The sequence below is a fragment of the Diadema setosum genome, chromosome 16 (assembly GCF_964275005.1).
Source record: "Diadema setosum chromosome 16, eeDiaSeto1, whole genome shotgun sequence".
NCBI lineage: Eukaryota > Metazoa > Echinodermata > Echinoidea > Diadematoida > Diadematidae > Diadema > Diadema setosum.
Window position 1 is genome coordinate 840,330 of NC_092700.1, and position 24,432 is coordinate 864,761.

The 24,432-nt window shown below is 40.0% G+C and overlaps 1 protein-coding gene and 1 long non-coding RNA gene across 2 annotated transcripts in view; both read right to left on the bottom strand.

Moving 5' to 3' along the window:
• LOC140239453 (ATP-dependent RNA helicase DHX58-like) overlaps positions 1 to 24,432 on the bottom strand; it is a 206,247-nt gene that overhangs the window by 87,528 nt on the left and 94,287 nt on the right. The gene's annotated exons all lie outside the window — the stretch shown is intronic.
• On the bottom strand, positions 9,341 to 22,683 carry LOC140239445 (uncharacterized). Its single transcript, XR_011901984.1, has 3 exons — positions 22,611 to 22,683; positions 10,310 to 10,404; positions 9,341 to 9,361 (listed from the first exon to the last, which is right to left on the bottom strand). It is a non-coding gene; the product is annotated as an uncharacterized lncRNA (long non-coding RNA).

Consider the following 24,432-nt stretch of genomic DNA (forward strand, 5'->3'; position numbering starts at 1 on the left):
AAGAGTAACGGCTAATTTCATATGCAATGAAAGTAGTACCCATCAGAGATAAACAAAACACCAAAGCCAGCCATTTTATCCTGTACGTAGTGCGTCTCAGGTGATGTGCGTAATATCAAAGATAGTAAGCGTCTTTGGCAATATGGTACGCTTGAGGACCGCGCGCTGTCCATTTGTTTTGTACAGGATTAGCGCGCACTTTCCTGTCTTATCAGTTAAGCGTCTTTGGTTACAACATAAGTTACAACAGAAGTTACAACAGAGATAAAAGGATGTTCAGAATACCGATTTGCTACAACAGACTTACAACAGAGAATACCACCCGCCCCGTGCGTTGGGTGCGAACGCACCCCCATTAAGCCCCTTAACCCGTTGAGGACGGTTTGATTTTGCTACAACACGCATTTCCCATAGACACCTGCCCGAGTACAGTATACTCGGGACTCGTCCTCAACGGGTTAAAAAAAAAAAAAAAATCAGTCTGAGAGCGACATCAACGCCGGACGCTAAATAATTACTCTTTTTTATTCTTCTTTATTTTGCACCTGGGACAACAAATTCGTGGGCATTTAATTCGCACCCCTGGCTCTGGCAGCACTGATTTTATACAGTCATATCTACTATTATTCTATACAGTGTTTACTATTTATCGACCGTACTTTACATCCGTACGGTACGGAGCACGTACACGTTTCCATGTACGTGTGCTACTTACAAGTATGTAGGGTCTATACGTTACTTCTGACCAATCCATATTGCCAGCCCGAGTGCGAGCCTTAGCCTCATTTAAAAAAAAAAAATGGAGGGGCAAGTATATCATTTTGCCCACCCCCCTCCATAATTCCACAGACGAGAAGAATTCCTTCTTACCTTTTTTTTTTTTGACAGAAAAAAAGTTGCCCCATTAAAATATTGGAGGACCAAGCATATCATAATTTTGCACCCCATAATTCATAATTTATAATTAATAAATGACAAGATTTTCTTGTTTTTGAAAGGAAAAAACAATGTTGCCCCCGTAAAAATATTGGAAGGCAAGCGCACCATTTGCCCCACCCCACATTTTAATAATTCCCGCGATGAAAAGAAATTCTTGCTTTTTTGTTAGAAATCTGTCCAATTATTTCACCCAAAAGCAGTGGCGTAACTACGGAGGTTAAAAAAAAAGACCTACCAAAATGGTAATTCAAGGGTAAGTAAACTGCTTTTGAAATCGACATGAAAGGGTGATCAAGAAATAAGATATTTTCCTATGATTTCTTTTAACCATAATTCAAGAGGTATATAGTGTGAAACATTGTTCAAAAAGCCCGGAGCCGACAAAAGATTGTGATTCAGCGTGATTCCTGGTTGGCATTCTGCATATAAGCAGAATGTGCGCAGTGTACTCAGCTGCAGAACATCCGAACGGCAAAAAGAGTCGGTGCAATGTTGCGCAATGTGATGTAGAATGTACACCTTTGTACCTTACGCTTCGTTGTATCAAAGCTAGATCGTTGATTTTGCAGTGTTGCTTTACATACTAGTCTATATAAAAATGTCTCGCATTGCCAATAAAAAGACTTGACCTTGGCTAATTCCTAACTTTTCCATGTATATAATACACACACACACAAACAAACACTCACAATTAGGGGATGCTCTAAAGTCCAGATTTTAGACATCCTTCCCCCGCTTGGTCACTTCGACGCCACCTCGCTGGTCATACCTCCCCCAATCATGAACATAAACCGACACCCTTGACTACCGGTGGCGGATCGGGGGGGGGGGGGCGCACCGGGCGTCCCCCTTAATTTCCAATGCGAAAAAAGTATAGTTACAAACGGCAGTTTTTGGACTGTAAAATGTCAAAATTTTCAAGCTCGCTCGCATTTAGTCGTAATGCCATTCTCCTGAAGTTGCTGCCAGTAATTGCCAGCAGTTGCGCCCGGTGCGCCCCGCCCATTTATTTCCAAAGCGAAAAAATATAGCTACAAACGGCAGTTTTTGGACTGTAAAATGTCAACATTTTCAAGCTCGCTCGCTCCGCTCGCTCGCATTTAATTGTTATGCCTTCAGCTGTGCAGTCATTGCCAGCAGTTACGCCCGGTGCCCGCCCCCCCCCCCCCTTAATTTCGAAAGCAAAAAATATAGCTACAAACGGCGGTTTGGGGACTGTAAAATGTCAAAATTTTCAAGTTCGCTCGCATTTAATCTTTATGTAATTCTCCTGATGTTACTGCCAGTTATTGTCAGCAGTTGCGCCCGGTGCGCCCCCCCCCCCCCTTAATTTCCAAAGCGAAAAATATAGCTCCAAACGGCAGTTTTTGGACTGTAAAATGTCAAAATTGTCAAGCTCGCTTGCTCCGCTCGCTCGCATTTAATTGTTATGCCATTCTCCTGATGTTGCTGCCAGTAATTTTGCGGGCAGGTGCGCCCGGTGCGCCCCCCCCCCCCTTCCTTTATTTCGAAAGCGAAAAAATATAGCTAAACGGCAGTTTTTGGACTGTAAAAAGACAAAAATTTCAAGTTAGCTCTCTTCGCTCGCTCGCATGTAATCGTTATGATATTCTCCTGATGTTGCTGCCAGTAATTACCGGCAGTTGCGTCCGGTGCGCTCCCCCCCCCCCCCTTTATTTCTAAAGCGAAAAATATAGCTTCAAACGGCAGTTTTTGGACTGTATGATGTCAACATTTTCAAGCCCGCTCTCCTCGCTCGTTCGCATTTAATCGTTATGCCATTCACCTAATGTTGCTGCCAGTAATTGCCAGCAGTTTTGCCCGGTGCGCCCCCCCCCCCCTCCCCCCTTTAATTTCCAAAGCGAAAACATAAAGCTACAAACGGCAGTTTTTGGACTGTAAAATGTATAATTTTCAAGCTCGCTCGCTTCGCTCCGCTCGCTCGCATGTAATTGTTATGCCATTCTCCTGATATTGCTGCCAGTTATTGCAAGCAGTTGCGCCCGGTGCCCCCCCCCCCCCTTAAATTCCAAAGCGAAAAAATATAGCTACAAACGGCATTTTTTTACTGTAAAATGTCAAAATTTTCAAGCTCCCTCGCTCCGCTCGCTCGCATTTAATTGTTATGCAATTTTCCTGATGTTGCTGCCAGTAATTTGTCATTTCACACCGTCATTCCATGATCCATTTAGGGGGGACCACAACCTCCCCCCTTGCTCGCTCCGCTTGCTCGGTCTCGGTCGCGTTCATGACATCAGTGTAAGAATTGATACTAGAAGTTTATTTCAATGATACCATTTATAGGCAATTTTTCAATAACAATTTACTTCAAAATGTACTGACACCTTAAACAAGTGGGACTGTTTCGAGTCGATAAAACACGCAAAAAACCTGCATCAAATTGCACAATATACAACATCAAAATGCAAAAAGTGCTAGCCGTGGGAGGGGGACACTCCCTCCCACACTAATCATCCCCCTCGCTCACTGCGCTCGCTCTTGCTTGGCCGCGTTCATGAAATTCAGTGTAAATATTAAAACAGGAAGTTCATTTGGATGATACTATTTTATATGTAAATTGATCAATAATAATCTACATCAAAATATACTTCTACCTTAAACAAGTGGGACTGTTTCAAGTCGATAAAACCAGCAAAAACAAGCATCAAATTGCACCATTTACAACATCAAAATGCAATTTCAGTTCTCACCGTGGGAGGGGGGTTGGCCCCTTCCCACACCCTCCCACCTCGCTCGCTGCGCTTGCTCGGGCTCGGTCGCGTTCATGACATAAGTGTAAGAATCAATACAAGAAGTTTATTGAAATGATATGATTTATAGGCACATTGTTCAACAACAACTTCCATCAAAATGTACTGCTACCTTAAACAAGCAAGTGGGATAAGAACACGTAAAAAACCTGCATCAAATTGCACCATTTACAACATCAAAATGCAAAAAGTTCTCACCATGGGAGGAGTGGAGACAACAGGCACTTCCACACCTCCCCCCCCCCTTGCTCGCTCCCTCGCATACTAACACCCCCCTCCCCCATGAAATCCTAGCTACGCAGGTGCCCTTTCCCCGCTTTATGGTTTCCCTCAAAAAACACTAAGGCCCGTATTCTGCTAAAAACTTAGACCCGAGTTTAAACCCACGCCTGGGTCTAAAGTGGGTTTTGGGGGTTTAAACCTGGGTTTAAACCACCAGTTTAGACCCAGGTTTAAACTCAGGTTTAATTTGTATTCTACTAAGTCCAGCTGTGGTCTAAATTGGGTTTAAATTAAACCTACCCAGGAGGAGGTTTATTTCGAGTTTAAATCGAGTCTAACGATGACTGGTAAGGGTACCAGCACACAGGTCAATGCCAATGGCACGAAACGAGTGACTGGCTGGATACGTACAGCAGCTAGCTTGCCGGCCACACGCGTGTACACACGAGATACCCTTACTACGTACTAGATAGAACTAGTACTTGTACACTTACACCGTAGAAGAGACTCGAGATCTACAATGTATATGTTAGAAATACTACTACACACTAAGAAAAAATGATTCATTCTTGCACCTTTTAAGGGTGCAAAGTGATGTCACACTGGTGGCTCCCTATGGGTGTTATCTTGCACCCTCGAGAAATGGGTGCAAAAGTGGTACCTTGCGCAAGGGTATAACTTTGCAACCTGTGGGTGCACCTTTGCACCGCCAAAGAAGGTGCAACATTGCACCCTTTATTGAGGGTGCGAAGTGGTTCCCTTGGGTGCATATTTCCACCCACACTAAGTGGTGCTAAGTTGCACCCTTTTCTTGAGGGTGCATCTTTCCACCCACACTAATTGGTGCTGAGATGCACCTTTCTTGAGGGTGCGATCTTTCTCCCTTTAATTTTCGGCGCAATTTTGCACCCTCTCTTGCCTCTACTTTTGGTGCAACTTTACATCTTTCGTGAGGGTGCAAAGAAGCACCCTAAGTTCCAAGATTGTAGCCTCTTTTGAGGGTGCGATTTTGTGCCATATATATAGGTATAATGTTGCACCTATGTGGTGCTTATTTGATCCATGACTGCAGCAAAATTGCTTCTTTAAAGGAGCCAGTCAGTGTCACTGTCTACGCCTTTAGAGGCGCAATGTTGCCCAGTATAACCTCAAGTGAACCTTGAGATTACTGGGCAATATTGCGTCTCTAGAGGAACAGGCAGTGACACTGATTGGCTCCTTTAAAGAAGCAATTTTGCAGCAGTTATGGATGAAATAAGCACCACATATTTGCAACATTATACCTATAAGGTAAATATACTTAGCATCACATAACAAGGTACAATTTGGTAACTTAACTACTTTAAACCTTGAATAGTGCGAACTAATGCAAGCCTGTTTGCTCAGTATATCAAACTTATGCTGTTGTTGCACTCTGCAAAGTAAATAAGATTGGTGTAATTTGGATCCTGTGAATCATGAAATGTGTGCGTGGAATTTGTGAGTTTTGAAATGTTAATGTAGAAGTTAACTTATAGTTGTGTTTGAATGACATACTAAAACCAAATATTCACCCAATTACCTTTCCAATGAGGTGAGCACTATCACTATCTATCAAACAAACCCTCTAGGCAAGAGCATACATCTGCATGAAGGAAGAGGTAAAAATATGATATACATTTGTCTGGATACGTTTTATTCAAAACGTACTTGAATACGTACTTATTCACATAATCTATAAGAATAAGATATGCTTTTTGCCAGTACACAAAGCCTCAAAAAAACAAAAGCATGCTACGTACATTTCTAAAGTATGCACCATATCTAAAAAAAAAAAAAAAAAAAAAAAATGTAAGAGGATTTAACAAGTTGTTTGTATGCATTTAAACGAATAGGCCTACATATTTCCATGCGTACAATATTAATGTAACAGTGACGTCATCATGAATCATCAAAAAGATATGTTTCCAGCATAGACATGAATTTATCTAAAATTTAAAACATGTCTTACAATTAGGAGTTTGTTTTATAATGACGATGCCAATTGTCTTAAAGTCCTTATCACGACATGTCTTGGTGTTCACACTTATTCAAATCATGAGATTCTTGGCACTTAGATTACGACTACAATTTATTATGGTTTAGATACTTAACTGACATACGCATACCATATTCAGGTATACGGGCATTTCGATGAAAATATCTAAATACAAGGTATAATTATAATATGAAAATCGAACTTGATACCAGCCCTTATGGGCTACCAATGGAGACTAGGTAGAATCGAAGTTATCATGGTTATGTATTCAGATTTTGTTTTGGGTGATCAATTCGAGTCCCTCGAGCTGAGATTCCGGAACTGCAATGAGCAAATCATCATAATGACTAACAAAGTGACTGAGAATAATACATGCACCAGTTTCTGTTTCGTTGTTCTATACATAGAAAGTTGTTACGTTTTCCAATCCTCTGTAGACACACAGGGATTTGCAGATCACCTTTGGCTATAACGCCATGGTCGCGTGCAAAATGATTGCAGCTTATCTAACTTATAGTTTCCGAATAGGGGACTACCGTGCTTATACATATTAATCGGATGATAGACCTCGTCAAAGAGTAAATTGCGGATATCGTATACCATTGCCAAATCCACTTTTTGTTCTTTGCCAGTTTCACTGGACTCTTATGAACCACTTAAGCATTACCACATCATGGAGTATAAGAATAATCTTATGTTATTTCCTTGAAACGGCTGCATTTGTATGAGCGGGAACAGTTTGGCATCATACACGACTAAATGCATGTATTATACAAGGTTTCAGGACACTTTGAACCGTGTCCCCCCCCCCAAAAAAAAAAAAAAAAAAACCAACACAAAACAAAACAAAGCAAAACAACAACAACGAGTGAAATGTTGTATACCCTAGGCCCATTAGTGTATGATCTTTGTCCTTTGAATACATTGCCCATATTTTTCAACGAATAGGCATCTGGATGCAACGTAGGTATATATAAAATGATTTTTTTAAAAGGAAAATACATTTAACCACTTCAGAAATAACTATGGAACAAATAGCATAATATTGACACGTTCCCTTATTCCTAAATGACGTGACAGAAAACTTTCCTCACCGAAATCATTCTGTCGTTATTCAAGCACAAGACATTGATGATTATATACCTAGTTCGATTAAAAGTATACATGGAGTCATTGCAAAAGTATCTAATGAATAGCATGCTTCAGAACTACATCATTGTCATTTATTCTATGACGCTAATAATAGAGTAATTGTTCCGCCATACTGCCAGGCAGGTTGTAGTCCTCCTACGACGTTTGTTCAGCAAATAAGGCACAAAATAAAATTTTGCGAATTTTACACGCTGTTGCCAAAGTTTCTAATCTTCTTTACCACTATTCTCCGACATAAGGTATGCTGATGCTGTATGAGATAGAAACGGAAGCTTCACAAATATTCACCATCTAACAAGGTAAAAGCGAAGTGATGTCTTGCCCACATATCGAATTTGTGATTACACTGATTTTCAAATGTAAGCTCATTGACTTTTTGACTGTTGACGGAGTCGGACTTCACCAATATCAACACTTGACAGCCATCTTTAGATGTTCTGGGGAGTGAATTTGGTGGTCATATAGCTCAAAAGTGTGGAAATTTATTAAAAGAACACCACAATACTATGTCGACAGTGCTTACAAGGTGAGATACAAAGAAAGAGCACGAAATGACATTGTAGAATTTGACAATGACCTACAATATTTGACCTTGAACGCTGGCACCCACAAGGTGGTAGAAGTAACTTCATCCAATCGTACATACATATGCAAAGTTTCATTTGGATACCTCAAACAGTACTTAAAGGGGAATGAAACCCAAATGTACCCGTGGATTGGAGCAATATCATAAGAACACATAAGTGAACATGGAAAATCGTATGATCCAGTGGAAGTTATGCATTTTTTAAAGTTTCAGTGTCACTTTCATGTATGGAAACGTATATGAAGAAAATATCAAGGGAATTCCATAAAATCTGATTCTAAATGAAAAGTACAAATTGCCTCCACTTATTTGTCGTTGGCATAATGCTAGAAACGTGAAACTATGCCTATTTTCTTTACATTTCTTTATATAATTTTCCATGGTTGACGTCAAAGATGTAGCTTTCTCATCTCGTAATGGCGGCACTCAAACTCTAAATATATGTGTATATATAGCTCTTCAACGGATTTTCCGATATTCCTCAATTTGTGACGATGTGTTCAACTGCTAAAGGAATCTCCCTGCATTAACTTGTCCACTTGTACTTTTCGTTTCATTTCCCTTCGTGATACAACGTTGCCATAATCGATAACAGACTGATGTACGAACGGAGGGACAAGCTGAACAACATCATTTCTCTGGTGACAATTCCTTGTAAAAGTATACACCATGAAAACTTTAGGCTGGTAAACTATCTCAAGACAATTATTGAACAATATTGTTAATGAAATGCCGTAGGTTTTTCTTCGTGATAGTTGCCTGTTCAGATCAAGGCTTGCAATGTACTGCTGAAGTATGCATCGGGTGTTTCTGCCTTGTCTGGGATACTGAAAGCCACAGAGCGCAGAAGGCCGGAAACATTGTAGCGAAGGAAGACACGATTGTATACAGGAACTCGGGCAGATTTCACAACCATCCAGCCAAATAGTGCGCAGCATTCACAGTGAAGATTGTGGGATTTAGTCCTGCCAGGTTCTGAAAGAGATTTTGGTATGAATAAATAATGACTGAATAAAATTTCGAAGGAGATAGATCGTTTACACTATAGGCGGTTCTGTTGCTTACATAAACTAACAGGTTGCAACTATGACCATTGACCAGAAAATGGAAAATTAAATTGATTGCATAGATCTACTTCAGGTTGCTAACGTCTTTTGCTGAAATAATGAGAAATGTTTTTGAAATAGCTGCGATATCCAAAACAGAGCAATAAAAATATAATATAGGACTCACTTTTTATCACGATCGCTGCGTTTTATTTTGTTTTTGGATGGCTCATCCATTTCAAAACCAATTTTCATCAAATAATCTTTAGAATTCCTCTTAGAATGGCATACTCTCTGTTATTTCATAAGTAGGTTCTTGGTATATCACAAAAAGTTAAAAGCCCAAATCCTCACCTCCACCAATACTATACCATCCCTTTAAGCTTTGATATTGGTTTCTAAACAAATCCGGTCGGATAGATTTATTTCAGCTCTTTGTCATATAAGTAAAACATGACAATGTTGCAAAGAAATATTCCTCTTATATTTCTAGTCACAAAGCAGATGGAATTCCCGTCTCCCATAAAAAAATAAAAGTGCAGCACTTACTTTGTCACAGACATACAGCATGTCCTCTCCAGGCAGACGGGGAATTAGGAGACAGCATGCCGACATCACTAAATTAGAGCTGAAAAAAAAAGAATAAATGTGGAATAGCCTGAGTAAAGTCATGTTGAAAAGAAAAATGTGGCGAATTTGGACTGAGATGAAAATACACACCTTTTATGTAGGCCTGCATACATTTATGACATAGGGCATATTCATAATATTCCCACATTTTTCCTGACCAACTCAAAGTCTTCATAACATAAAATAACAAAGTAAGACAACATCAAATTACATGCCAATTTAACATCAGTTTGCTGTATATTTTACACAGTTAGGAAAGGAGTAAGACTTATAGACCTCAGCCATTCAGCCGTTGCTGAGCTTGCCACAGATGATGGTCCGGGTGCTGGCCATGGCAATGGGTGTAATGATGCCCATTATGGTTGACACCTCTAATCCTGCTACCACACACACACAAAAGTGAAAATATAGCCCCCTCTACTTATTCATAACATTGATTTGATTTACTTTGATAATACTGGTTACAGAAAAGAAGATTACCCCCCCCCCAAAAAAAAAAAAATAATAATAATAAATAAAATGAAATAAGATAAATAATATATAAATAAATAAATCAAAAAAAAAATGAAGATTCTTGCGGGGTAGAGATGCTGCCTGTATGAGTTACAATCCATCATGGAGTTTTCAGGAAAAAGTCCAAAAAAAAACTGAGAAGACGTAGAACGGAAAAGGCAAGAATGAATGATCGCAATGGTCCACTCGAGTAACATATCTCTCGATTATAGATGGTATCAAAAATTGCACTATAGTCTTATCAAATTTTCCGCAACCCACTAAACGGTGGCTACGTTATAGTAACTGATAAAACTGTGTTCATGTGTAATAATACGCTTTAATATAATATACTTCACGGATATCACATGCTGAAAATCTAGATGAATCAATAACCTGAAAATACATATACAAGTGTACATGTATTACGGATTAATCCATTAATGAAACTTACATATTCTGTTGAGGAATCACTCTGTCCTTCAGAATTGCATATCAGTTTACGTGATCAGGAGAATGCGCGCAAATTATTGTATCTTGCTTGAATACCTGAAAAGGAAAATCAAGTGTCATGAGTTCAAGGCCACTGTTCATGCGTGTGTAATAATTTTGCAGAAGAGCTAACTTATGTAAATGTGACTACATAACTCTCTCCATGGCAGCTTAATGTATAGTTCAATTCTTATGCGCTGCCTTGCTGCATACAGGGTGTACCCAAGTCCACCACTAACACTACCTGACTACAGAGAATTATCCCAGCATAAAAATGAGCGTGCAATGTTTGCCATTATAAGTTTAGTTAGTACACTAGTCTATTTATCCATAAGTTTATCAACAATTATTCATCAACTTCAGTTCCGTTCCTTTTATTCGTTATTAATCAAATGTGGTATGGCACGACGCGATGTATTATCCTTGGGGATGTGTGTTTGTGTGGGGGGGGGGAGGTGGCGTAAAGGTTATGTTAAGGATACACTTCCTAGAGGAATATCCGATTCCACGTTTTCTTAACTATTTTGTTTTGTTGTTGATCGGTAAATATAAAGAATTACTTGAAATTTGTGATTATGTATGTGTTCACTGTATTGTGAGTATAAATTATGCTTGTATAATTGTGTATGTAGTGAAAATTGTAACATTTATAATGTGTACATGTACATGAATATATAACATGTGAGTTTATGCATGTATGTAGATATTCCTATGTGCACGCCCATGTACCAACAAAAAGAATTTCCTAAATGAACAATAAATGAATCTGAAATCTGAAATCGGAATGCCATGACGTCTTTAGCAAGACATTTTATCGCTAAAGCTGCTCTAATTCCACAGAATGGTTACGAAACCAAAACAAAATAGAACAGAAAACAGCACGCATAAAACTAGCCAGTTTTAACAGAACTCTAAAATGAACATTTTAATATTACTGCCTGCAAACCTACATTATAAGACATGGCTATACAACCAAAAACATAACAGATACAAGAAATTTGATGAAGGGTAATATCGAGAGTAAGGCCTTGGTCGAGAACATTGTGGATATTTCAAATCATGCTTTACGATGATGTTTTAACTCACCATTTTCCACGTGGTAGGAATCTGCGGGGTCTTGATATTATGAAGTGGACAAAATAATTTTGAAGTCAGAGTTGCAGTAAGCCGCTACGAAAAGCCTCAGAAGAGCTGATCTGCTATGGAAATGGAATTTGCGCTAGATGCTCAGCTCAAACACGCATGAACGAGCTGTACAATGAGCCATCTCGGAGTCAACTTATGTGCACATAAGTTCGCACGACTCAACAATTCATTGAATTCATAAATTATGTTCAAGAAAAGAATGAACATGCCCACACCAGGTGACCAAACTACTGGGTCCGTGAATTGACACTCTAGGAAACATCCATGTCATTATTTTGCATCGAATGTATTCTATGGATTAATAGGCGTTTAAAAAAAAATCCACTTTTGATTCTTAATAATTCAGTAACTATATATCAGATAACACTATCATTGATATGGGAGATAGTTGTATAGTGTACAATTTCGTTGGAGGTGGTTTAAAACACAAATCAGTTTCATGAAATCCATGATCAATTTCACAGTTAGGTTACAGATTTTGCTCTATTTCCAACCCTCTGTACCAACGGCGTAAATCCGTACTGAGGAGTGGGGGGGGGGGGATGGTCACCATCACCACGCTTACAAGCCCATAACCGGACCGGCGCAGCCTTGGGGGGGGGGGGGGGTGGGGGGGGGAGAGAAGCACACTTTACAGGGATCGGATGTCCCACTCTTTTGCATGAAATATAAAGTGGGAGGAAAGTGGCAGCAAAAATATGAAGACTTTTTGTTCTTGTTGTTGCTTTTTTTTTTGCTTGTCAGATGACTTGCGGCGGAAAATCAGACCTTAAAAGTATGAAGACATTTTTTGTTTTTGAAATATCTGTGAGAGAGAGCGGAGCGACCGGGTTAACGGGGGGAGGGTGTGTATGGGGGGGGGTTCCTCTCCCACACGAGGAAGATTTTGCATTTTCAGACCTGAAATTCAGCGATCTGCTGCACACTTTTGGTGAAATTTTTGCTTGTTTTTTCTTTAAAAAACCAATAGAAAATGAAATATTCATAATATATTATTGAATGACTAAATCGTGGTATTTCAGCTCTTGCTCCGCCTGTGCGACATCACTGCGAAGGCCTACTAAATAGTGGGGCCTATCACCGGCGTAGACAGGATTTGATCTTGGGGGAGCGGTTATGAGATCGTGAGGGAGCGAAGCAAGCGAGGGGGGGGAGGGTATGGTAGGGGGGTTTCTCCCTCCCACGGTGAAATCTTTTTACATTGAAACTGCCGTTGAAACTGCCGTTTGTAGCTATATTCTTCGCTTTGGAAATTAAGGGGGGCACACCGTGCGCAACTGCTGTCAATCACTGGCAGCAGCATCAGGAGAATGGCATAGCAATTAAATGCGAGCGAGCGGAGCGAGCGAGCTTGAAAATTTTGACATAGTGCTTTTACATGCTAAAAACTGCCGTTTGTAGCTATACTTCTTCGCTTTGGAAATCAAGGGGGGCCGCACCGGGCGCAACTGTTGTCAATCACTGGCAGCAACATTAGGAGAATGGTATAGCGATTAAATGCGAGCGAGCGAAGCGAGAGAGCTTGAAAATTTTGAAATTTTACAGTCCAAAAACTGTCCTTTGTGGCTGTATTTTTTTGCTTTGGAAATTAAGGGGGGCGCACCAGGTGCAACTGCTAGCAATTACTGGCAGCAACATCAGGAGAATGGCATAACAATTAAATGCGAGCGAGTGAAGCGAGCGAGCTTGAAAATTTTGACATTTTACAGTCCCAAAACTGCCGCTTTTGGCTGTATTTTTTCGCTTTGGAAATTAAGGGGGGTGCACCGGGTGCAACTACTGGCAGTTACTGGCAGCAACATCAGGGGAATGGCATAACGATTGAATACGAGCGGGCGAAGCGAGTGAGCTTGAAAATTTTGACTTTTTACAGTCCCAAAACTGTCGTTTGTGGCTATATTTTTCGCTTTGGAAATTAAAGGGGGGCGCACCGGACACAACTGCTGGCAATTACTGGCAGCATGCAACATCAGGAGAATGGCATAACGATTAAATGAAAGGGAGCGAGTTTGAAAATTTTGGCATTTTACAGTCCCCAAACTGTCGTTTGTGGCTGTATTTTTTCGCTTTGAAAATCAAGGGGGGGGGACACACTGGGCGCAACTGCCGGCAATTACTGGCAGTAACATCAGGAGAATGGCATAACGATTAAATGCGAGCGAGCGAAGCGAGTGAGCTTGAAAATTTTGATATTTTACAGTCCCAAAAACTGTCCTTTGTGGCTGTATTTTTTCGCTTTGGAAATTAAGGGGGCGCACCGGGCGAAAACTACTGGCAATTACTAGCAGCAACATCAGGAGAATGGCATAATGATTAGATGCGAGCGAGCGAAGCGAGTGAGCTTGAAAATTGTGACATTTTACAGTCCCCCAAACTGTCGTTTGTGGCTGGTATTTTTTCGCTTTGGAAATTAAGGGGGCGCACCGGGCGAAAACTACTGGCAATTACTAGCAGCAACATCAGGAGAATGGCATAATGATTAGATGCGAGCGAGCGAAGCGAGTGAGCTTGAAAATTGTGACATTTTACAGTCCCCCAAACTGTCGTTTGTGGCTGGTATTTTTTCGCTTTGGAAATTAAGGAGGCGCACCGGGCGAAAACTAATGGCAATTACTAGCAGCAACATCAGGAGAATGGCATAATGATTAAATGTTTAAATGTGAGCGAGCGAAGGGAGCGAGCTTGAAAATTTTGACGTTTTACAGTCCCCAAACTGCCGTTTGTAGCTATATTTTTCGCTTTGGAAATTAAGGGGGGCGCATCGGGCGAAAACTGCTGGCAATTAGCTGCAACATCAGGAGAATGGCATAATGATTAAATGCGAGCGAGCGAAGCGAGCGAGCTTCAAAATTTTGACATTTTACAGTCCAAAAACTGCCGTTTGTAGTTTGTAGCTATATTTTTCGCTTTGGAAATTAAGGGGCCGGGGCGCACCGGGCGCAACTGCTGCCATTCACAGGCAGCAGCATCAGGAGAATGGCATAGCGATTAAATGCGAGCGAGCGGAGCGAGCGAGCTTTAAAATTTTGACATTTTACACTCCAAACACTGCCGTTTGTAGCTATATTTTTCGCTTTTGTTTGTCCCACTTTTACGGGGGAACCACCACCCCCCCCCCCCCCATCGACGCCTCTGCATATGAGGGTGCTTTTGCTAAGTGAAAGATCTGCTGCACACTCTTTGATAAATTAGGGAAATATACGTCAATCTCAAAAGTGTACAAAGTCTATCGAAAGGGATCCTGTATAGCGGAGCTTTTGCATGTTTATGATTGCAATACAACGATCTGGTGCATAGTTCTGGCGATATTTGGACAATTTTCCATTAAGAAAGTTCGAGATTTGTCCTCATCTCGGGAATTGCTTGGGGGATAAATGATTTATCTGCCTAAACACTTCCGTAGGGGCGGGGCAAATGCCCCTTTGCCCCCCCCCCCCCCGATAGATTCGACGCCCCTGATCTTCCCTGGGTATGCTCATAGATGTATCCTGACTGAGTCACCAGTCACTGTCGTTTCTCAGGAATGATTCAGGAAATGGAGGGGGTTCAATTATGGCGATATACTTTTTGTTATTGTTTGTTTGTTTGTTTTCCTACATATCTTGCAGATGGTCCCCAGTTACTCGCGTCATAGCATGTTTACATTATAGGCCTATACTATTTGACGTTGTCAACGTCTGAGCCATACCTTAACAGTGTATGTCGATGTTACTTTCTTCGCGAGCGAGCGAAGCGAGCGAGCGCTTGAGAAAATTATGTATACATTTTCCTACAAGATAGAATACTGTTCAGCTCTGTTACCTGTCTGAAGGCCGGCGTACAAACGTCATGCAATATGCCAAAATTGATACAATCACATTTCTGCTTCCTCCATTTTTTTTCCCCAAAATTCAGGGGGGATGATTGTACAGGCCATCCCCCCTCCTCCATTTCAGGGGGGGATATATCCCCCCATCCCCCCCCCGGGATTTACGCCCATGCTCTGTACAAAATTTTCACTTTGCACAGGGGTCAATGGGTGTGTATGGGAGTATGTGGTTAACACCCTGACAATGGTGTTGAACAATAGCCAGGGTTTTAATGCTTTATTATTTATTCATGAGAAATTCCACTATCACAGCTAGTCTTTATTCATTCTAAAATGTGGTGTTTGCAAGGACACGGAAACATGTGCTTACATTTTTCATGTGCATGCATTTTACCCTTAGGCTTTACCGTGCATGAATCCATGAAAAAAAAAGGGGGAAAAAAATCAACCCTTACAAATAAATCGTGTAGTTTGCACCCTTATATATCCGCGAGTTTGCTCTCTAAATGATTTTAGTTTATCATTTCCTTTACGTTCACTTAATAAAATATGCATATATAAAATGTGACAATGGTATGAATAAAATGACAATGTGACAAACAAACAAACAAAGCAAACAAACAGCAAAAGATATCAAGTGAAGGGGTGAGTGAGAAGGCAATTGGCCTTATTTAAAACTAATCCCGGAAAAGTAAATACATTGTATATACAGAGAAAAACATCGGCACACACACACACAGAAACACACACACACTCACACACACACACACATGCATACACAGACAAAAACATGGACCAGCGCATATTAGCAATACACAAGATGTCATTTTCACAAACACACCCTATCTTGCTACACTCTTAGAAAAAAAGGTTCTTTCGAGCACCATTAAATGGTTCTCAGCACTGTCACAATAGCGACACCCTTTTAGGTGCTCGTGAGAACCTTTTTTAAATGGTGCTTGTCGGCACCTTTTGCAAAAGGTGCCCATTAGAACCTTTTTCCCGATGAAATGGTGCTCGTGAGTACCATTTAAAAGGTGCCCATGGGCACCTTTTTGACTAAAGATGGGCACCTTTTTGACTCTTTTCAAAAGGTGCTCATGGGAACCATTTCATTGGAAAAGGTTCTAATGGGCACCAATGTTAAAAGGTGCTGACAGGCACCATTTAAAAAAGGTTCTCACAGGCTCCAAAAAAGGTGTCGCTATTGTGACAGTGCTGAGAACCATTTAATGGTGCTCAAAAGAACCTTTTTATTTTTTCTTAGAATGTAGTATGTGAATTGATGTCTGTGTATTTTTGGTGTGTTTCACATGTAGTGCTGGTAAGGTGCTTCATTGGCACCATTCTTAAAGGTACATTACCTATCTGCATTGAAAATGTGCATCACAAACTCATTTGAAATGAAATGAATTCATCTGAATTTCATCTCATCAGTCAAACATACGTTCAAAACATGTATATTAGCAATACATTAGCATGTCACACATTATCATTGACACTGGAAAAAAAAAAGAGCAAGGATAACACACCCATGCACACAGAGTTTCACAAGCATGAATACATGTGCATGACATTCACCAATATTTTTTCATGAAACATTACTCAATAACTGAAAACCATAGAAATTTGCTCTTTCACAAATTCGCAAAAATGTATTTATTCACCTTCACTTTTACAATCTAAAGGTGAGGTTTGTATTTGTCATGTTATAATCAGTCAAATATTCTTAACAAAATATTTTCATTTGTTCACTATTACAATTCTTTTTCCACAATATTTGTCATTTGTGTACCGAGCAGTTCTTGAAATACCATCACACATCTCTGTACAGATGATATGAAATAGCAAGAGGTGCATCAGGCTTTTGAAATACATAATAAAATTTCTAATTCTCTGTGAAATGATTCCTGCATGGATGAGATACAGTAATTGTGTCAGTCTCAAGAAAGGCAGAGGTCAAGTACATTACTTAAGTAGTATAAGGAACTTTTTCCACATATTTGCTAGTTTGTTCGGTGTTGTTGTTTTTTTTTAAGCATATTTGTCCTAAAAGCAACTACAAAGGGCAGGAAAACAATTCCATTAAACAGGACCTTTGCATTGTCACAGAAAACATACATTATATTGCAGGTATGATACTTGGGATAGGATAAGCTTTACACTTCTTCACTTCACTTCACATTCATAACGTCGAGTATTTGAATTAACTTATCTTTGTTTGTATACGAGTGACCTTTTTTGTTGTTGTTGTTCTGCAATTTGAAAGCACCATAGACACCTCTATACAACTGCAAACACAAGAAGAGTATCAATTCAGGTTAATCATGACTTCTGACAATTTACAGCATGTCCTACGAAAACACACATAAAAAAACAAGAAAAAAAAAAAGAGAAAAGAACACATTGTTTTATAATGTGAAGGATAATAAGAATCCCAAGGGGAAAAGAGCTAGGATACGACACCCACACAGTTTCACAAGCATGAATGAACAAAATTCCTCAACCATGATCTAAAATATGTAACATTGGGAATCAATAAAAATTTACACTTTTTTTAAAAGCAGAGCAACAAATTCATTAGAGTAAACTATATATGATGCAGGCCTAAAGCTGAGGTTTGAATTTGCTGTTCTATAACCTGCCTATGACAATAATATGTTGTTAGCATTTTTCATTTTGTTCACCAAATTTGCCAACAGTCTTTTAAACACCACCACCACGTACATGCGCATTTTGTATTTCTGCAAAAGCAATATAAACTGGTGACAAGAGGTGCATCAGTGCTTTGAAATAAATTACATAATCTTCAATTGTCTACCCAATACGTAATTCCTGCGTGGGTATAAATGCAATAAGTTTTACCAGTCTAGGTGCAAACTTTAAAAGTGTGCAGAAATCGACCACACAATGACAGGAGAAGTATAAAGAACATTTTCCGTTTGTGCTTTTAAAGTTTAGAACTATGAATGACTCCACTTCTCAGATTGGCATGTGGTCTGATCTCGGTACGTCTACCCCCCCCCCCCCACCCCCACCCCCAATACAGTTGATTCAAAGCTGTTAAATGCAAATCATAGTGAAACATTATCACTGGTACATTGTAAGTTCAAAATACTGTATTGGAATCATAACAAAACATATGTGACCCTCCATCACACAAACCAACAAAAAGTCGCCTGACATGAATATTTGGTTGACGGCAGATTCTGAAAGAGCAGCTATAAAATGTACACTATAAGTCAATGCAAAGGGACTTACCTACCCTATCTACATATTTCTCAAAGGTTTTCTCTGGCAGCATCAGTGTTTTTTCTTTGACTCAGCTCATTCTTGGCTAGCGTAGGTTTCTGGTCGATGCTGTCAATGGGCTATCGGGCTAAAATTGTCATTCTGATCGATGTATTCTGTTGGTCACCCAGATCATTCTTGACTAGCCCAGGGTTCTGTTTGATGCTGTCAACGGGCTGTCACGGGCTGTCATTCTGATCGATGTATCGTCTTAGCCACACAGCTCATTCTCGACTAGCCCAGGGTTCTGGCTGATGCTGTAAATGGGCTATCCCGGGCTCTTATTCTGATCGATGAATTCTTGTGGCCGCCCAGCTCATTCTTGGCTAGTGTTAAGCCTGCGACGGTTCTGGCCTATGTTGTCAACGGTCTGTCACGGGCTGTCTCTCTGATCAATGTAGAGTCTACCTTTTTCCCTAACCGCACCAGCGACCCAAACACGTACGTTCTGCTTCATCGTCCCGGCCGGAGTCACTTGTTCCCTGGTTTCTGTGCATGTTGGTGTGTCCACTTCCCTGACATATGAATTGAAAGAAACAATAGACCTACACCGCGTTAATAAAACAAAGCCATTGCTATGATTCGATAAACAGAACACGGCATTTCATGACGTGACTCCTTACTTAGAACAAGCCTGAAAACACACTGAAGAGATTTTGACCTACCAAGTTAGGCCTACTGGGCTGTAGACAGACCTCTATTTATGGCTCTATTAAACGTTAACAATGACAGTTATAACTTACCGTATAGAACAAAAGTTATTGCATGTACCGGTAGACCTTACCATGTTACCCCGGGGCGCTCCTTGTACACAGTTATCTTTGCGTTCGGCATTCGGGCTGTGTTTCGGAGTTAGTAACGTTAGACTCTATTTTTAATAGGCATAAACGTACATGCAGGCCTAACTGCGACCAGCCCCAACAGTGTGTAACTGTGTACACGGAGCGTCCCGGGGTTATATAATGCAGGCCTAGCTAAGTAACTTAGCCCGTCCCAGTCGCTGTAAAAACGTGACAGCCATGCTCCGGCCCCGCACGGCGTCTGTTCGGGCTAGCCCATGGGCCATTGCTATGCCAAATTTCTAATTGTAAAGTGTTAGGCCTAACATGTTATTGTTAGATCTGGATGTACTGTACCTGGTAAACATTACACAAGATAGCAGCTTGGATCAAATTAGATCTAAAATTCTAACATTAACGTTAGGATCTAGATATAGCTAACCGTTCACTGACTGAAAACGAAAACTGAGTGATGAATCCAACTTGATTTTGTACCAACGAATGTCATCTAAAAATGAGATAAAACCACATTAAAACTAAAAATCTTACCTATATTCTCCTAAATTATGATGACTGCCATGGCGAAAATGGAATTGACAGTGACACGTTTCCAGTCCACTTCAGACAAAATTAATGTCTAAACGTAGCCGGGTGCCGTTCGTTATATGGGTGTGATACTGGTGATGTATGTCCACAGCCGTCTGCAGCTTGCTGCTGCATGCATGGTATTGTATTGGTACTCTCCTCTTTCTGCCGCTGTGGTCGTAGGTTTGCATAGGCGCGCAGCAGGCAGGCAGCACAGGGCTACATATAGCCGCGGCGCGTGCCGCGGCGGTTACATAGTCCTACAGTGCAGTACTAGTATGTGTACGTTTACGCGTACGCATATCTGATCGAGCGCTAAAATTGGATCGTGGCAGCTGTCAGTTGGCACGCAGCCAAGAGAAGTCATTAGTCTACGATAAAAACAATTTTATGTACTTTTTATTATCAAAGCAGTAGAAACACATACAATATTTTTGTACCAATACCACAGTTTTGGTGATTCTTACATCTGGCATTCGAATATACAGCAAGGGGAAAATGAAAGTGGACCTAAAGATATTGTTTGACCTGCAAGAGTACCACAAATAACACTCGGGGACTGGGTCGCATACTAGCAAATGGTGACGAACGGAACCATTTCGATTGGGAACCATTTATAGGTGCTCATCGGAACCATTTTGCGAGAACCATCTGATGAGAACCATTTTGGAGCCGACGAGAACCATTTGAGAACCTTTTTTTCTTAGAGTGTAGTCTCTTATAAATTCGTAAAATGATATTGGTAACTTCCAGAAAACCTTTCAAGTAAAATACGTTTGAAAGCTTCCTTAAAACTTTGTACCGTTTTCTTACATTTCACATCAGAGTGGATGGAATTCCAGATTTGAGGGCCTTGAAAAAATATTGATTTTTTTTTTCTGTCCCAAGATCGAGTCGCAACGAAAATCTTTAGCGTGTAGTAGGGTCTGATTCCATCATCGCACAGTAAGCATGCAGGGAATGCTGTGACATATTCCATTTCCATTGGTCAATACCAGACGAGCAGTCATATTCTTCGTTAGCTTGTTCGCAGACCCTTTCATCAAAGACTCAACTTCATTTAAAAATGCTCCTATGAATGATTATGAAATTATGGGAGAACATCAAGTTTTATGTCTTTAAAAAAACATGTACATAGTAGCACCACGACGGTATGCAATATTGTATTCAAGTGTCGATCAACACCATATGGGTCTTTCTTTGAGACTTGTTATGGGCTCAATATTGCACCTTAGCAAGAATGAACCACAAACAGGAAGATATGTCTTTGTAATGGTAATTACGTTTCGACATCCCAACCAATAATAGATAGGTTAGGTGAATGTTAAAGACACGGGGATACACGAATAGAAATTGCTCCAAAAAAAATGAAATAAAACGAACATTATTCTAATAGGCATGCCTGGGCAATAATCTGATGTTTCTATTGATAGAGAATTCTATTTGAAGATTCATATCAGTTTGCTTTGTCAGAATCATGAGGAAAAGTGATAAAATAAACCGGCTATCCAGGGTACAGTTTAAACACTTTCACATGAAACAGCTCTGATTAACGCTTTTGCACAATAATATTTCTGTTCAGAATTGACTTTTGTTTTATATGCTTTTATCTTAAAGTATAGGATTTCATTTGAAGCAAAATATAGCCAAAATTATGTAAACGTCCAAAATGAATCTTCAGATTGCTGAGTGAGACGGCGGCATCGAATCCCGATCAGCGAAGGCACAAATGCACCTGTGGAATTGTTTTGTACAGCAATAGAAATCTGACGACTATTTGAATAATTACATCCAGTTGGAACTTCATCTGTTAAACCTCCTAGGTTATGTGTACAATGTCATTGGTCAATACCAGACAAGCAATCAGGTATTCTACTTTTGTTTTTTTTAGTAGACCCCTTTCATCATGGAGTCAACTTAATTTGAAGATATACTCTCGATGAATGATTAAAGAATATGAAAGAAATTTAAGTTTCCTGATATCAAAAAATATATGTTCATAATATCAGCACAAGGATATGTAATATTGCATTTTAGTACCAAGCAACACCATAGGATGGCCTTTGTTTTGAGACTAGTTTGGGGCGTAATATTGCACCGTCAATGACCGTGGCAAGATCGAACCCAAAATGAACCATATAAGAAGCAAAGTTCCACCATTTTCTCAAATCGTGTAGTTTGCACCCATTTTCGCGACTTCGAACCCTTCTAGCTCCCTTATTGAACCTTTTTTTCTTAGTGTGTACCTGTGGTTACTCTAGACTTTACGATGAAAATAACCTGAAGACTAGACCAAGAACTCAATGTAGGACTAGAGACTAACGAGCCTGATGGCTGTGAGGTCGATTTGTCATAGACCTCAAGACTAACAGTTAGATCGAGAACCTAGATTGTAGGACTAACGTTAGGACTAGGAGTAGGGTCCTACTAACGTTAGTATGAACCTATTCGAATAGCTAGAGTACATTATTGTAACGACTAACGTTATATCTATTAAAAGTTTAAGGTTAGATACTAGAATCTAGTGTGGTGGTAGGTATATCGAGACAGGGTTGATATAGGCCTAGATATGCTATCTATTTCTAAATTTTAGAATGGTTTCCATTTTTATAAACTGACAATCTTAAGAGAAAAGCTTTTATTCAATTTCCTACCTCAAAGTCCTGCTTTGATCAATCGCCAATCCATTCCGAACTCACGATTCAATCGACATAAAAAGCCATGTCCCATCCAGCGCACACAGCAACCGTGCCGCCGGCCGGCGCGGCGGCTCTGCTGGTACTGAGCATTCAAAGCTAGCTAGCCAGGCCAGGAATATAATAGCGCTACGCTATATACACGTACGTACGCTTACCATGGGGTTACGCCATTTCCTGACCCACTTCATCTGACACACTCTTTCTGACACACTTTTTTTGCCATTCATTTTGTACACGGGGCAGTTTTCATGAGACGGCCTCTGTTATTGGCTACTGTGCTAATGAATATTCAACAGCCTTACGATTTTTTTTTCATAATGAGTCACTCGGTCTGATTCTGTGTCTGATAGGCTTTTAGCTATTGAATATCTAATAGTTATCGGCCAGCTGCCTAGAGTGATAAACAAGTTGCTGTTCAGCAAATCACGTACGACTAACATGTTAGCGAGAGTGTCGAGCAACGCACGGCCAACCGGCCGACGGCCGTGGGCCAGCTCCAAGGGATCAATAACAGAAAGTGTGCACGTTCCCAGTCGATAGAGTATCATATCACGCACATATATTTGAACAACTGACGTTGGTCAAAGCTTTATGTCGCAAGTTTCAAGGTCCCTATCTATTGTTAGATTGAAGGAAACATTGATAAACTGATGATATTTATTTGATATATCAGACCCATCCGGACTAAAAACTTGCAAATTTTACTACATACCTTCTCGTGGAGTGCCTCACGTCATAATCGGTCTGTACGGGATCGAAAGTCCTGCAAGCTGCAGTTGCTGTGGTGCGTTTTCCCCGTGCAGCCGTCGAGTGTTCCCCCTCACTTCTTTACACTCGGATCGTTGGGTTTTTTTTTCAGTGATTTGTAACATTATGCTGATCTCTATGTGTAATGTACATGCCCTGTCGAGTACCGGCAGTCTATGGACGTGCGATTTGCAGTTCATTATCTGTGAAAAGCTTGTACTTCCAAATAATAGATTAGTTAACACGTTGATCGCCACTTAAAGAGGAATTCCACCCTAGAAATAAATACATTTCAAAAGAAAGAAAAACATTTCTGTGCAGAACAAAGCAAAAATGAAAAAAAAAAATCGGATAAGAAATGAGTAAAGATATGACATTTTGAAATTTCCCTTTTTTCCCTTATGAATATTCAAATGAACGAGTTGATGATGTCATTCCCTCACAATTTTTCATGTATATTATATATGAAATTCAAAAAAAAAAATGTTGTTTTTAGCTAATACGGGTAAGAGCACTTTCCAATACATGCACTATATATCAGAATTAACATTTGTTCTTACTTATTTTGGGTGGTTATAAGGCAAGTTTTAAATTCATACAGCTAAAACATGATATTTTTGTCATTTCTGTATATAAAATGAATAAGAAATTGTGAGGGCATGACATCATCAACTTGCTCATTTGAATATTCATAAAGACTGGTCAAGACGTGTTTTTCGAAAAATTGTGAAATTTCAAAATATCATAACTACTTTAGTTCTTATCCGATTTTGATCATTTTTGCACTGTTTTGTTGAAAGTAGGCGAATAATTTCTACACTATTTGTGGATATATTCTTCTTCTTCGTTTCCAGCTTTTAACATTGCATCAAACTATACTTTGTACTACATTTGACGATTCCTGCGGGTGAATTGTGTGCGTATGTCGTCAATTTGTTTGCCATTTCACTCACCGACTGCCGTACTGCCATCATCCAGGGACGTCTTGCACTGCGTGCGTGCGCTTCTACTTTGGTCTCACCTAGTACCT